At 41.6% G+C, this 14,949-nt stretch overlaps 1 pseudogene; it reads left to right on the top strand.

Annotated features, from left to right (window-relative positions):
* The first annotated feature begins 9,044 nt into the window (after positions 1-9,044).
* Positions 9,045-10,736, top strand: LOC128578112 (pre-mRNA-splicing factor CWC22 homolog; annotated as a pseudogene).
* Positions 10,737-14,949: the final 4,213 nt, after the last annotated feature.

The raw sequence follows: 14,949 nt of genomic DNA, 5'->3' as shown, positions 1-14,949 counted from the left end.
CTCTCCTCGCTCACGTGGACGCAGCTCAGGCACTGTGCACTCCCCTCGAGAAATCACCCAAGGAGCCGAACTGCTGGGGGATAGGTCCTCAGACCCCAAGTGAGAGTAGGGGTTCTCAGCTCTCAGCAGGGAGGCCAGAGTCTTATTCAGTCTTGGGCCCCGTATGCCCGGGGAGGGTTGGTGTACTGCACCGCAGGGAAGTGCCGCGAGGCGTGACTCCCCCTCAGCCCGGTGCCTCTCCTCACTCGGCGCGCCTCAGAGTCAATGCTGACCAGTCGCAACTCGGGGACTGTCCACTCCCCTTGAGAAATCACCCAAGGATCCGAAGTCCTGGGGGACAGGCCTCCAGACCTCAGTGGGCGGGAGGGGAGCACCGGGGATTCAGGGTTGCCGGCAAAGGATTCCCAAAGTTTTATTCAGCCCTATGTCCGGCAGGAGAACGCCACGGCACCCCAGTAGGGGAGGTAGGTCCAGTTTTTAGAAGGTCTCTCCCGTGGAGTGTAGTGGGAGGGCCTTTAATTTCTGCCCGCTTGTTCAATTGTGGGGCTCTAGAGCCGGTCTCATGGGGGAGGGGGACTCCCGTCCGCTTGGTGGTGGATTTTGTACCTTTTGTTTGCGTCCTTGTGATCACAACTTGCCTCAGCGGTGTTGATGTGCGTTCTTCAGCCTTCTCTCTTGGTGAGGCTCAAGTCCACCAGGATACTTACTAAATTCCTGTCCCTTAACTCTCCTTCTGGATGGGAGCCTTTGTTGAAAGCTGGCTTCAGTCCGCCATCTTTTCTCGACCTTATATCTCTTTTGTATCGGGACATTATAATTCTTCTCTTCTAGCTATTTTGAAATGTACAAGTTACTGTTAACTATAATATTCCTACCATACTATCAAATACTAGAACTTATTCCTTCTGTTTAAGTGTATTTTTATGCCTCTTTCCTGATGATATGATCTTATACTTAGAGAACCCCAAAGACTCAACCATAAGACTCCTGTAAGTGATCAAGAAATACAGTCACAGGCTGGGTGCAGTGGCTCATGTCTGTAGTCCTAGCACTTTGGGAGGCCAAGGTGGGTGAATTGACTGAGCTCACAAGTTCAAGACCAGCCTGAGCTAGAGTGAGACCCATCTCTAAAAATAGCCAGGCATTGTGGCAGGTGCCTATAGTTCCAGCTACTTGGGAGGCTGAGGCAAGAGGATTGGTTGAGCCCAAGAGTTTGAGGTTTCTGTGAGCCATGATGTCACAGCACTCTACCTAGGGTGACAAAGTGAGACTCTGTCTCCAAAAAAAAGAAAAGTATAGTAACGTCTCTGAATATACATTCGTATACAAATCAGTATTATGCCAACATCAGCCAAGTTTAGAAGCTAATCACAAACACAATTCCCTTCACAGTAGCTTTGAAGAAAGGAATATACCTAAAAAAAGAGGTGAAAGACATCTACAAAGAGAACTATAAAACCCTAAGACAAGAAATAGAAGACATTAACCAATGGAAGAGCATACCATGCTCCTGGCTGAGAAGAATCAACATTGTTAAAATGTCTATACTTCCCAAAGCAATCTACAGATTCAATGCAATACCCATTAAAATACCAACATTATACTTTCAAGATATGGAAAAAAGAGTTCTTCATATTGCATGGGACCAGATAAAAACCCATATAGCCACTGCAATTCTTAGTAATAAAAATCCAGGGGCATCAACCTCCTATACTTTAGGCTATATTATAAGTCCATAGGGATCAAAACAGCATGGTATTGGCACAAAAATAGAGATGTAGACATTTGGAACCAAATAGAAAACCATGAGATGAAACTAACATCTCATAGCCACTTGATCACTGATAAATCAGAGTGTACACTGGGGTAAAGAATCCCTATTCAAAAAATGGTGCTGGGAGACAACCACACATAAAAGACTGAAACTAGACTCGCACCTTTCACCACTTACAAAAATTGATTCAAGGTGGATAAAAGATTTAAATCTAAAGGCATTAAACGATAAAAATCCTAGAAGAAAGTGTTGTAAAAACTCTGGAAGATGTTGGCCTAGGGAAAGATTTTGGGAAAAAGACTTCTGTGGCCATCGCAAGAACAACAAAAATAAACAAATGGGACTTAATTAAACTGAAAAGTTTCTGCACAGTTAAGGACATGACAATCAAAGAAAATAGACAACCTTCGGAATGAGAAAAAATATTTGCATATTATGCATCTGACAAAGTCTTGATAACTAGGATCTGCAGAGAACTCAATCAACAAAAAAAGAGCTAACAATCCCATCTATTATTGGGAATCTTCTCTAAGGAAGACAGATGGATGGCTACCAAACATGAAGAAATGCTCATCATCTCTAATCATTAGAGAAATGCAAATCAAAACCACCCCAAAATATCACCTAACCTTAATAATATTAGGCCACATCACAAAGTCCTAAAGTTGCAGAGGTAGATGTGGAGAGAGGGGGAACACTTTTACACTGTTGGTGGGACTACAAATTAATACAGCCTCATTGGAAGTATGAAGCATCCTCAAAGAACTCAAATTTTATCTCCTTTTGACCCCACAATCCCACCACTAGGCATCTACACAGAAGATAAAAAATCATGTTATCATAAGGAAACTTGCACTAGATTTATCACAGCTCAATTTACAATCACCAAAATATGGAAACAACTTAAATACCCATCAACTCAGGAATGGATTAACAAATTGTGGTATATGCATACCATGGAATGCAATTCAGCGATAAAAAGATGGTGACTTCTCATCTTTTTTATTAACCTGGATGGGGTTGAAACATAGTTTTCTTAGTAAAGTATCACAAGAATGGAAAAACAATTACGCAATGTACTCAATACTAATATGAAACTAGTAGACAATTTAATGAATGTCAACATAGGAGAAAAACTCATTTCAATTCAAGTTGGGCGGTGAGGTAACAAGGGAGGGGGAGAACGGAAGCAGGTAGAGGCTCCCACTGAATGGGCATGGTGTGGGTATTTGGCACATCTTTTGAGTGCAGGTCATAACTACAAGAGGGACTCTACCTAATAAATTGAATTATTTTGACCTGGGTGTACCCTCACATTAACCTGAAATTAAAAAAAAAATAAAATAAAGAATTAAGAGAAGTATGGCAAATCATTTGAACATGCAAAATATCCTGAGGTTGATTATCTTTTTTTTTTTTTTTTGTAGAGACAGAGTCTCACTGTACCACCCTCGGGTAGAGTGCCGTGGCGTCACAGCTCACAGCAACCTCTAACTCTTGGGCCTACGCAATTCTCTTGCCTCAGCCTCCCGAGGAGCTGGGACTACAGGCACCCGCCACAACGCCCGGCTATTTTTTTGTTGCAGTTTGGCCGGGGCTGGGTTTGAACCCGCCACCCTCGGCATATGGGGCCGGCGCCCTACTCACTGAGCCACAGGCGCCGCCCCCTGAGGTTGATTATCATTTTAGTGTACATGAAAAGGTTATTTTGTTCCATTGAAAAACTATGCATGTTTCTGCTTGAAGATCAGCCTAAGTGATTATAAAATGAAGGGAAGGAGAAGTAAACCATAAAACTTAAACCAATCTCAAAAGTAAAAGGAGCAGTACTGATGCCACAGTACGGCAAGAAGAAGAAGCTGTGAAGATATTTTCAAACAGCAAAGATACAAAGCTGTGGAAAGATCACAAACGGAGAAATGACTGTGCTGGAATTAAAGCAAAGAGTGAATCTAGCAATTGCTATTGTGGTTCAAAACTTGATGGTGCACTTGAGTTATGTGCACAAAAAGATGTACAAAAAGACTTGAGATTCCCTTAATATTTTGGTGCTTGGATTTCGAGCCTGTTAATAGGGAAAAATCCAGAAAATACTGGTATACCCAAGGAAGTGACACTGACTCAATACTCAGTTATGAGCAGTTATGGCAAATATTTAGATATGGAGAGCCAGGGAAACTGGCATTTCTACTGGGGCACTTAGGACTGTTGATCAGAAAGTCTATATTTGTCTTGATGAAAAAGCAAATATAAGAATTGTCTCAGAAAATAAAGAGGTGTTGAAAGTGACAAATGCCAGCAACAGAAGGCTTTTTCTTTCTTCCTTCTGTTCCTCCTCCTTGTTGATGATTAATGCACCATAAATTTCTCCTGAAAATGTGTAGTGTTGGACATTAATCATAAAAGAAATGACTTTGAAGTGTGATTGATACATCAAAGAGAATTTCAGGGGACTTGATAATTCTGGAAAGAACTGAGAATGTATAGGAATATGTCTCAAGATAAAGCTGAAACAATATAATAGTGTTTTAATTCAAAAAATTTCCCCCTCTAATGACTAATAACTAAATAGTATATCTGGGTTCAGTGCCCATAGCACAGTGGTTAAGGCGCCAGTCACATATACCCAGGCTGGTGGGTTAGAACCTGGCCCAGGCCAGCTAAACAACAATGACAACTGCAAAAAAAAAAAAAAAAAGCGGGGCATTGTGGCAGGAGCCTGTAGTCCCAGCTACTTGGGAGGCTGAGGCAAGAGAATCACTTAAGCCCAAGAGTTTGAGGTTGCTGTGAGCTGTGACTCCACAGCACTCTACCCATGAGCTGGTGTCTCAAAAAAAAAAAAAAAGTATTTCTCATAAAATATTGGATTTCAAAAAGTTATTTCCTTTGAACTTGAGCAAATATTTAACTGATGATGAAAAAAACAACAAATTCCAGGAATAGGATAGAAGAGTACCAATAAGGAATCATAATCATATGTACTTGGCTTAACAGACTCATAGTAATCTTAGTAAGGTAAATATTTAGTACTAGTTTATGGGTGGGTGTGGTGGCTCACAGCTATAATCCTATCACTCTGGGAAGCTGAGGCAGGTGGATTGCTTGAGCTCAGAAGTTCAAAACCAGTCTGACCAAGAGTGAGACCCTGTCTCTACTAAAAATAGAGAGAGAGAGAGAGAGAGAGAGAAAAGAAACTAGCCAGGCATGATGGTGGGTGCCAGTAGTCCCAGCTAGTTGGGAGGCTGAAGCAGGAGGATTGCTTAAGTGCAAGAGTTTGAGGTTACTGTGAGCTATGACATGATGGCACTTTTCCCAGGGTGACACAGTGAGACTCTGTCTCAAAAAAAAAAAAAGTACTAGTTTATCCAGAAACTAATATTAGAGGGGAGGGAAATGCTCATCTTCTATAATAAACTTATGAAATATTAAGGTTTAGAAATACAGAGGAAAACCTATTTTTACTATAAGTCTTGCAGCCTATGTTGAGTTTTAATCATGTGCAATACTTCATAAAACAGTTTTAGAATTCAAATATACATGCATGATACTGTCGTATTATCTCAATTTAAAATACAAGAGGAAACCTAATATAAATTAACAAGCTTGAGGGGTGGTAGGTGACTTGACTTTACCTCCAGTGCTTATTTCCAAGTCTATCAAATATTCACTCCTGTGTTTTATTTATTTTTTATGTTCTTACTTTTTTGGAGAGAAAGTCTCACTTTGTTACCTTAGGTAGAGTGCCGTAGTGTCATAGCTCACAGCAACCTCAAACTCTTGAGCTTGAGCAATCCACTTGCTTCAGTCTCCTGAGTAATTGAGACTACAGGCTTCCACCACAAAACCCAACTATTTTTAGAGATGGCTTCTCGCTCTTGCTCAGGCTGGTCTGGAACTCCTGAGCTCAGGCAATCCAACTGCCTTGGCTTCCCAGAGTGCTAGGATTACAGGTATGAGCCACTGTGCTTTGCCACTCCTACATTTTAAAACAGAACCAGTTAGCCTGCCTTCTCCCAAGGTGGGGCAAGGCTGGGTGTACCATTCTTTCTACTTGTGCTTGTTCCTTTTTATATAAGATTAGCTTGGACTCTTAATAGTTTGTGTTTTCCTGAGTTGATCCATGTTCTGTTAGATTCTGATTTTCTTTAGGTGTTTTTATGCTACTTATAAACCATAATTTGCTGCTGAATTGGTTTTGAATGAACAGAGCTAAGATTCTCTGCTCACTTATGTCTGATTCCTAAAGGCAGGACACAAGAGGTGTTAGCTTCTCTCAGAGTGTCCCTTTTTTTCTTTTGATTTGATTTTTTTCATTTGATTTCCCCCTCCCCCATGTTTTGGTCTAAGAAACTACCTTCCTTAGGCTCATGCTCTTTAACTACTTACGGATTAATGATACTATTTCACAAAGATTGGGACTACACTATGAAGCTTTTTTTTTTTTTTTTTGGTAGAGACAGAGTCTCACTTTACTGCCCTTGGTAGAGTGCCGTGGCGTCACATGGCTCACAGCAACCTCAGCTCTTGGGCTTCCGCGATTCTCTTGCCTGAGCCTCCCGAGCAGCTGGGACTACAGGCGCCTGCCACAACGCCCGGCTATTTTTTTGTTTTTGTTTTTGTTTGGCCGGGGCGGGGTTTGAGCCCGCCACCTTCGGCATATGGGGCTGGCACCCTAATTTTCAGAGGAGACATCAGCCCATTTGTCTATTGGGCAGCCCTGCTACAGCCCTAGCCATGAGCTGATTTAATAGCAAGTGCTTTGGTATTTCTAGTAAGCCCAGAATGGGTGTGTAAACTTTTCTGAGTGCCTGAAACTTTTCCCTGCCTGCCTGAAATTTCGAAGTGGGATGCTCCTCTTACCAGAAAAGTCATTTTCTGCCTGTGAGTTCAAGGACTTTCAATTAACATAGACTGGTTGGGTATTCCCTGTCCCCTCTAGCCTTCCTTATAAATGTGGAATTTCAGAAGTGCTGTTCTTTCTCCTGTGGCACATTTCATAGTGCATCAAATTATATCCATCCTGATAGCACATTTCTCTGGAGGTGAGTTTAAAAGTCTCCCAGGCTCCTATCAAAGTAGTAAACAAGGTTATATTTTGGAAAGGTGACTTCACACATAATGAAGTTGTATCTGATAAGTTGGATCATAATAAGCTGGATCGTGGTAGATTGTTGTTGGTTGTGCAAACTGATTAAGAAGATAAGTGTAACTGGATAATGGGCTTGGGGATACCTCTTTTACTCTCAGCTACCATACTGATGGAGAGGAATAAAGGTATCTTTACATTTAGATGTTGAGCCTGGGGAGGGGAATTCACAAATGGTACCTGCAAATTGTAACTTTCTGCCCTAAGTTTGCTTTAGACCTGCAGAGTCCCTGATTGAGGACAGTTTATAGTGCAGGTCAAAGAATGAGGCCAAGCACATAATGGCCTTATTATGTTCACACATGTGTACATGGTTTTAAAGGTGTAACAATGCAGGCAGACAAGACACATAGGGAGTTGCCGATATATTATACCCTATCTTACTTTCTTCCTCCAGATGAATAAGCGTCTAGTTCAAATGACTATTTTTACTTGCCAGGTACTCCAAAATGTGTGCACAGAAGATAACTCACAAGGAAGCTATTACTCAGAGGCTTCCATTAGATCATGTGAAAGCTTTTGCCTAACTCTTCAGAAGGGTCCCATGATTTTCATACAGAAGTTGGTTAGGCATTGGTAACCACCTGCCCCATAGGACCTTGGTACTAAACTGGGATCCATGAACTGATAACATAGGTATCACTTGGGTGCTTCCTATAAATGCAAATTCTTGGTCCCTACCCAGGACCAATTACTAAATGAGAGGTCTGACTTACTTTCTCTTTACCTGCCTCCCATAACAATTTTCTGTATTTGGGATTATAATCAGTGGTATTCTTATCCAGCTCATCATGCAAGCAAGTAACTTGAGAAGATCTTCAACTCTTTCATCACCTCCCCTCCCCTTCCCACTGCCCCTGCCACCAAAGGAAAATGTTCCCCTTATAGCAACACTTGCCTAGCAACTATCATAACTGTTGTATGCCATTACACAACTAGCTATAATCAGCTGAAGCTGATTTTTTTTTAATGCTCTTTTTGAGTGACCTTGGTAAGCCAAACATTCACTGGACTTAACTGACGATGTTTTCTTTACTAATGCATTCAGCCAACTGATCTAGTCAAACCTATGGATCCATTCTATGTTATCTAGAGTGCTAGTTTTCAGTCCTCAATTAGCATAACCACTATGAAGTCCCCTTTCTGGCATTTAAAAACCTCTATACTTTTTCCCTCAGTGAATAAATCGGTACATTTCTTCACTGGTATGTTTTTCTTTGCCCAGGGAGTTAATAGGCTCAACAACTTAGTCTATCTTGTGTTGCTATAACAGAATACCTAAGACCCTATAATTTATAAACTATAAAAATTTATTTCTCTCATGATTCTGGAGGCCGGGAAGTTCAAGATCAAGGGACCACATCTAGTGAAGGCCACCTTGCTGCATCATCCTATGGTGAAAGGCATCACATGGCAAGAAGAGGATAAGAGTACACTAGATAAGAGAAAAAAGGGGCTGAAATCTGAGAATAGCTAACCCACTTCTGTGATGTTGACATTAATCCATTCATGAAAGCAAAGTCCTGTGATCTAAGTTGCCTCTTAAAAGTCCCTCCTCTTAATACCATCATCACAATCACAATTAAATTTCAACATGAGTTTTGGAGGGGACATTTGAGCCATAGCACTCACGTTTGTAATTTTTTAAACTCTGATGGTTTTATTCTTTGACACCCCTAACATTTGAGTATCTGGTTCTATTTATTTATTTATTTATTTTTACATCCTAACTATTTATCAAATGGATCCCAAATGCCATTAACCTGGTTCAAATTCTCATCTTTTTAGGTTGTGGTAAATTTTTCCTAACTGGTTTCAATATTGCTACCATTCTACTGTAACCACTGTTAAAAATTCTCTAGGTTGAGGGGAAGCTATATCTAAAATTCTAATGGTGGGAAAACGACTCAATCATCAGCTGGAGGGATTTTATTGCTATAATGCAGACAGGCTCCACAACATGCAGATATCCTCTAGAATTTGGAAAAGAACCATCAAAGCCAAGTGACACGGTGAAGCTTCGGGTGATATTTGCAGACAGAAGTCAACCGTCAAGGAATCAGGCCTTTGAGTATGTGGACAAGTTTAAGGAATATTTGCTTTATTTACCAACTGCAGCAGAAAATGAAAAGTACCGTGGCACACATAAAACATTCTTCTGGTCATGACAGAAGGGAAAACCATAATTCATATCAGGGGACCTCCTCTCCAGAAGACAGATATGTAGAACAAGAAAGATCCCCATGGGATAGAGATTACTTTGATTATAGCAGGTCAGACCATTTGAGAAGAGGACATCCTCATCATGGTAGCATGGAGTCACGAAATAGAGACCGAGAAATACACAGAGAAAGAGAAAGAAATGCGGATCGGAAAAGGTTGCAGAAATCTCCATCTCCTGGGAGAAGAAGCCCAGAACCATTAGTAATCCAGAGTTCCTCTGCTCAGGATGAACCTCCTGCAAAGAAGAGAAAAGATGAGCCGGATCCTCTCCTGACTCGCATTGGTGGAGCATACATTCCCCTTGCAAAGCTCAGGATGATGCAAGAACAGATTACAGATAAAAGCAGCTCAGCATACAAGAGGATGAGCTGGGAGGCCCTAAAGAAGTTGATCAATGGTCTTATCAACAAAGTCAACATTTCCAATCTAAGTTTTATTATTCAAGAGCTTCTTCAAGAAAATATAGTTTGAGGAAGAGGTATGCTGTCCATATCTATTTTACAAGCACAGACTGCATCTCCAATATTCACCCATGTTTATGCAGCAGTAGTGGCAATTATCAATTCAAAATTTCCACAGATTGGCAAATTAATCCTCAGAAGGTTAATTCTTAATTTTCGAAAAGGATATTGAAGAAATGAGAAGCAACTTTGCCTGACTGCTTCAAAATTTGTGGCACATCTTATTAACCAAAATATGGCATACAAGGTGTTATGCTTAGAGATGCTCACTTTGCTCTTGGAAAGACCAACAGATAATAGTGTTGAAGTAGCTATTGGTTTTCTCAAGGAATGTGGCCTGAAATTAACACAAGTGTCACCAAGAGGAATCAATGCTATATTTGAACACCTTCGAAACATTCTGCATGAGTCTGAAATCGATAAAAGAGTTCAATATATGATTGAAGTGACATTTGCTCTACAGAATGATGGATTCAAGGTCCACCCCGTTATCCTAGAAGGACTTGACTTAGTGGAGGAAGATGATCAGTTCACCCAAATGCTCCCTTTGGAGGATGACTACAATCCCGAAGATGTTCTTAATGTGTTCCAGATGGATCCTAGCTTTATGGAGAATGAAGAGAAGTACAAAACTATCAAGAAGGAAATTCTTGATGAAGGAGACAGTGATTCAAACACAGACCAAGATGTTGGAAGTAGTGAGGAAGAAGAGGAGGAAGAGGAGGGAGAGGGAGAAGAAGATGAAGAAGGACCAAAAGTGACCATTCATGACAAAAGAGAAATTAGTCTGGTCTCATTTCATTGTACAATATATCTTGCTATTAGGTCTAGATGTTGAAGAATGTGCTCACAAATTGCTGAACATGGAATTCCCTGAAAGTCAAACCAAAGAACTCTGCAACATGATACTTGATTGCTGTGCTCAGCAAAGGACATATGAGAATTCTTTTGGCTTATTAGCTGGAGATTTTGTATGCTAAAAAAGAGTACATGAAATCTTTTGAAAGTATATTCAAAGAACAATATGATACCATCCATTGCTTGGAAACAAACCAATTGAGAAATGTTGCTAAAATGTTTGCTCACCTTTTGTACACTGATTCACTTCCACGGAGTGTTGTTGAATGTATAAAACTGAGTGAAGAAAACACCACATCCTCCAGTAGAATTTTTGTAAAAATATTTTTTCAGGAACTAGGTGAATACATGGGTCTCCCTAAACTTCATGCAAGATTAAAAGATGAAACTCTACAGCCATTCTTTGAAGGATTATTACCCTGAGATAATCCAAGAAACACTGGTTTTGCCATGAACTTCTTTACTTTGATAGGTCTTGGGGGGTTAACAAATGAATTGCGTGAGCATCTCAAAAATAAGCCAAAGGTCATCGTGCACACAAACCAGATGTTGAGAAAAATAAAACCTCCCCATCCTCTTCCTCTTTCAGCGTCCTCCTCTTTAGAGTCTGACTCCTCCGACTCTGATTCTGACCAGCAGCAATAGCAGCTCAGAGCCTTCCAGTGAAGAGAACGATTCTTCATCTACCAGCAGTCACGGCTCTGCCTCAGCTAAAGATATAAGAAGAGACAAAAGGACACCAGAAGTAAAGAAGTAGATAAATTGATCAGGAGCCAACAAACAAATAATAGAAAACATGAAGAAAGAAGACTACAACACAGGCACCGGGAAACAAGAACTGAGAGAGACAGATGGGCAGAAAAACACAGAGACGGAAATTCAATTTAAATGGGAGAGATCCCATAACAAAGTGCATGTCGGACGGAAGTGTTCCCCCTGAACGAAATAATGACAGTGGAGTTGTGACTGACAGAGATCAAGAAATGCACAGAGATTTGGAGAATCAACGTGGTGATCACAAAAAGAAAAGACAGAGAAGAAATTCTTATTCTGAAAATGAAAAGCATACACATTGAAATAAGGACAGTGAAAATTTTAGAAGAAGAGATAGATCAAAATCAAGAGAAACAGAAAGCATGCAGGCTCTAGAAGTGATGAAGATAGATATCAGAATGGTACAGAGAGGCATTGGGAAAAATCTAGCAGATAACGCTGAACATTCTAGAGAATCATGGAAAAATCAGGATTGGTGAAGAGAAAAGTCTCCCACAAAACAAAAACAATTCTGCAAAATGACATAAGCTGGGCATGCCTTATATTGGGTTGAAACAGATTACTTTTTACATTGATCAGTGAACTTTGTACAGAATTCTTGTATAAAGGACTGATTTGTATTTGTAAATTTTAAAATGTTTTCTTTATAACTTGTTTTATAACTGATACATCTCAAGGCTCTTCCTATAAAATTATTTGAAGTGAACAGTTTCACCAGAAAAGAATGTAAGTCTATCTTATATTTTGTGAATAAAATGATCAAATACTCATTGAAAAAAAAATTCTAATGGTGACTCATACCTATAATCTAGCACTCTGGGAGGCTGAGATGGGTGGATCATTTGAGCTCAGGGGTTCAAGACCAGCCTGAGAAAGAGCAAGACCTCATCTCTACTAAAAATAGAAAAACTAGCAAGGCATTGTGGTAGGTACCTATAGTCCCAGGTGATACTCAGGAGGCTGAGGCAAGAGGATCACTTGAGCCCAGGAGTTTGTGGTTGCTGTGAACTATGACATCAAGGCATTCTAGCCTAGGCAACAGAATGAGACTTTGTCTCAAAGCAAACAAACAAACAAACAAACAAATAAATACAATTCTACTACTCTAATCAATGCCTTTCAAAAACTGCCTTTTTCCCTCAGACGAGAGTTTAAAATGCTGAGTGCTGGATCAAGAGAATTTTGTCTCATATTAACTCTCTTTCAGCTTCAATTGAACTGCCATGTCTTGTCTTATAACATTTTCTGGTGGTACTGAATTACTCATAGTCCTCCATGAAAATATGTGAACAGCCTTCAAGTAAACAACTCCTGTTATTCTTCATCTCTACTTGAGCTTAGTTGTAGAGAATGAACATGATTTAGTTAGGTTTTGTATCAGGCAAGGAACAGATGGCACACACAAATTAGGGTCACTTAAGGAAGATTTTTTTTTTTTTTTACAAAGGGTTTAGTTAAATAATAGGTGGGATGGAGAAGGCTGCAAGAGATAGTGTAGGAACCCAAGACTAGAGGCAGCTGCTACTATAACTAGAAGAGATGAAGGGGAAGGAGTGTTGACTGGAAACTAGAAGGAGAGAGAATCCTGTGGAGTGGGATCCTTGAAAAGAATGGGAGCCTTCTATGAGAGAACCAGGCCAAGGCAACCTCAAAAGAAGGGTGTCATGGGAATAAAAGCTTAAGTGCATGTGTCTATATCCTTCTGATCTCCCTACCACACTCACAGGTGCCTTTGTCCTCTGGCTTTTAATCTACATAAAGCATCCTCTTCAAACAGGTAACAATGAGAAAAAGGGTAGAAAATGGATCTAGAGGGCAAAGGAAAATACCCAGCACAGGCATTATTCCATAAACCTTGAGATTTGGTCTTCCTTTTTTCATATAAGCACATAGGTCTTATCTCTCCTCCTAGACTATGTCTTGAGGGAATAGATTGCTTTCCCCAGCTTTGGGTCCATGAAGCCTAGAACATAGGAAGTGTTCTGTGAATTTAATTGTCCATGTTTGCCTCTATCTTCCTTCTTCCCCTCTCTTTGGAAATACTCTTTTTTTAATTATTGAATTTTGACTACCTTGTGCCTGGTGTGTTTCTCTTGGCCCCAGGCATGGTGACACTAGGCTCAGTCCTGAATTGAGGTAGCAATCAAAGTCAACTTATGTCACCTTCTCTCTCTGCTCTCCTGGGCATGTGGCAATGATTTCCCACTAGATGATCTTTTGCTGCCACCTTCTGGAATCCTGTCAACACAACCCAGATTCCTCAGGAAAATGAAGTTGCACATTCCCTAGGCAGGTGGGTCCAGGGAGAATGGAAAAGCAGATTTTGCTCAAAAATAAGCAGGTCCGGGGGGAGATTAAAGATGGCGGCCAAGTAACAGCTTCCCTACAACTGGGAACAGCGAGTCTGGGGAGACAAGACTCCAGGCATCTCTGGCCGGTGGGATCTGCCTATAACCATCCCTTTGAGGATACAGGGAGCCAGCAAGGGACTTCTGGACCCCAAGAGGAGGACAAAAACAGTGGAAAACTGGCAAGTGGTTGCGTGTGTTCGATCGACCTAATCACGCCGGCAACTGTAAGTACAAGCAACAGTGAGATTGCATACCGCAAAGGCCTTACTTGTGAACTGTTTCGGTGTTCTTGGACTTGGCACTCAGTTGAACTGCCTTGGGGAGAGCTTGAGCAGGAGTGTGGAGAACTTTGGGCATTGTCTGGGGCCCCAGACTGAGCCACTGAGCTGGGCGCAGGAAGCCATTGTGAAAGAACTGCCCCGGGAAGCTCCGCCCTCAGGGTCTCAGAGCAAGGATTGGGCGGGCCAAAGTAACCTACTGACTGAGCAACCTAAAGGCAGGGACTGAGCTGCCTTACAGCCTTAATCCTTAGGGGCAGAGTGAGACGGTTTTGGCACACTGGAGCCTCGGGCTATTGCCCTGGGTAGAGTGCTGTGATGTCACAGCTCATAGCAACCTCAAACTCCCGGCTTGGCGCCACCCAGACCTCCATAAGAGCTGTGCAGCGACCCCGTACCGGTGACCTGCACCCCTCGGGCCTCCACATTCCCTGACCAGGAACTGCGGGAGCCACGCAACCCTGCGTCCTCCCTCCTGTGTCCTCCAAGCTTCCACACTAGCCCGTTCATCTGGACAGGGACTCTGGTAGCTGCGTGCCCTTTGGAGCCCTCCCTGCCTCTGTGCAGAGCTCTTCTCCTGGCCAGGGACTGCTGGAGCCTTGGGCTCTCTGTGTCAAAGTCCCAGAACTGTGTGCAGCACCCCCAACCCTGTTGCTGGATCCGGGTGTGTCACAAACCGGAGCTGCTTCCACAACCAGAACTCCCTAGCTAGAGCAGCCCCAGAGGAACTACACAGGGTCACTCCCTACAAAGATCCAGCAACAATAGAGTGATCCCGCTGGGGTCTAATCTTGGAGAGACACCTCCCCAACTCTGAGGACAGCCAGAGGCAATGGTGAAAAACAATCATGAGGCGAAATCAACAGAAAAACTCTGGCAATATGAATAATCAGAGTAGATCAACTCCCCCAAGGATCAATGGGGCAGAAACAGCACAAGACCCCATGCACAAACAAATAGCTGAGATGTCGGAAATTGAATTCAGGATCTGGATAGCAAATAAGATCGAATTAGAATTCCAAAAGTTATCTCAAGAATTCAACAGATTCAAAGACCAAATGACCAAAGATTTTGACACATTGAG

This window comes from Nycticebus coucang, chromosome X (genome assembly GCF_027406575.1).
Source record: "Nycticebus coucang isolate mNycCou1 chromosome X, mNycCou1.pri, whole genome shotgun sequence".
Taxonomy (NCBI): Eukaryota; Metazoa; Chordata; class Mammalia; order Primates; family Lorisidae; genus Nycticebus; species Nycticebus coucang.
The sequence above is the reverse complement of the archived record's forward strand: the minus strand, read 5'-3'. Positions and strand labels throughout refer to the sequence as shown.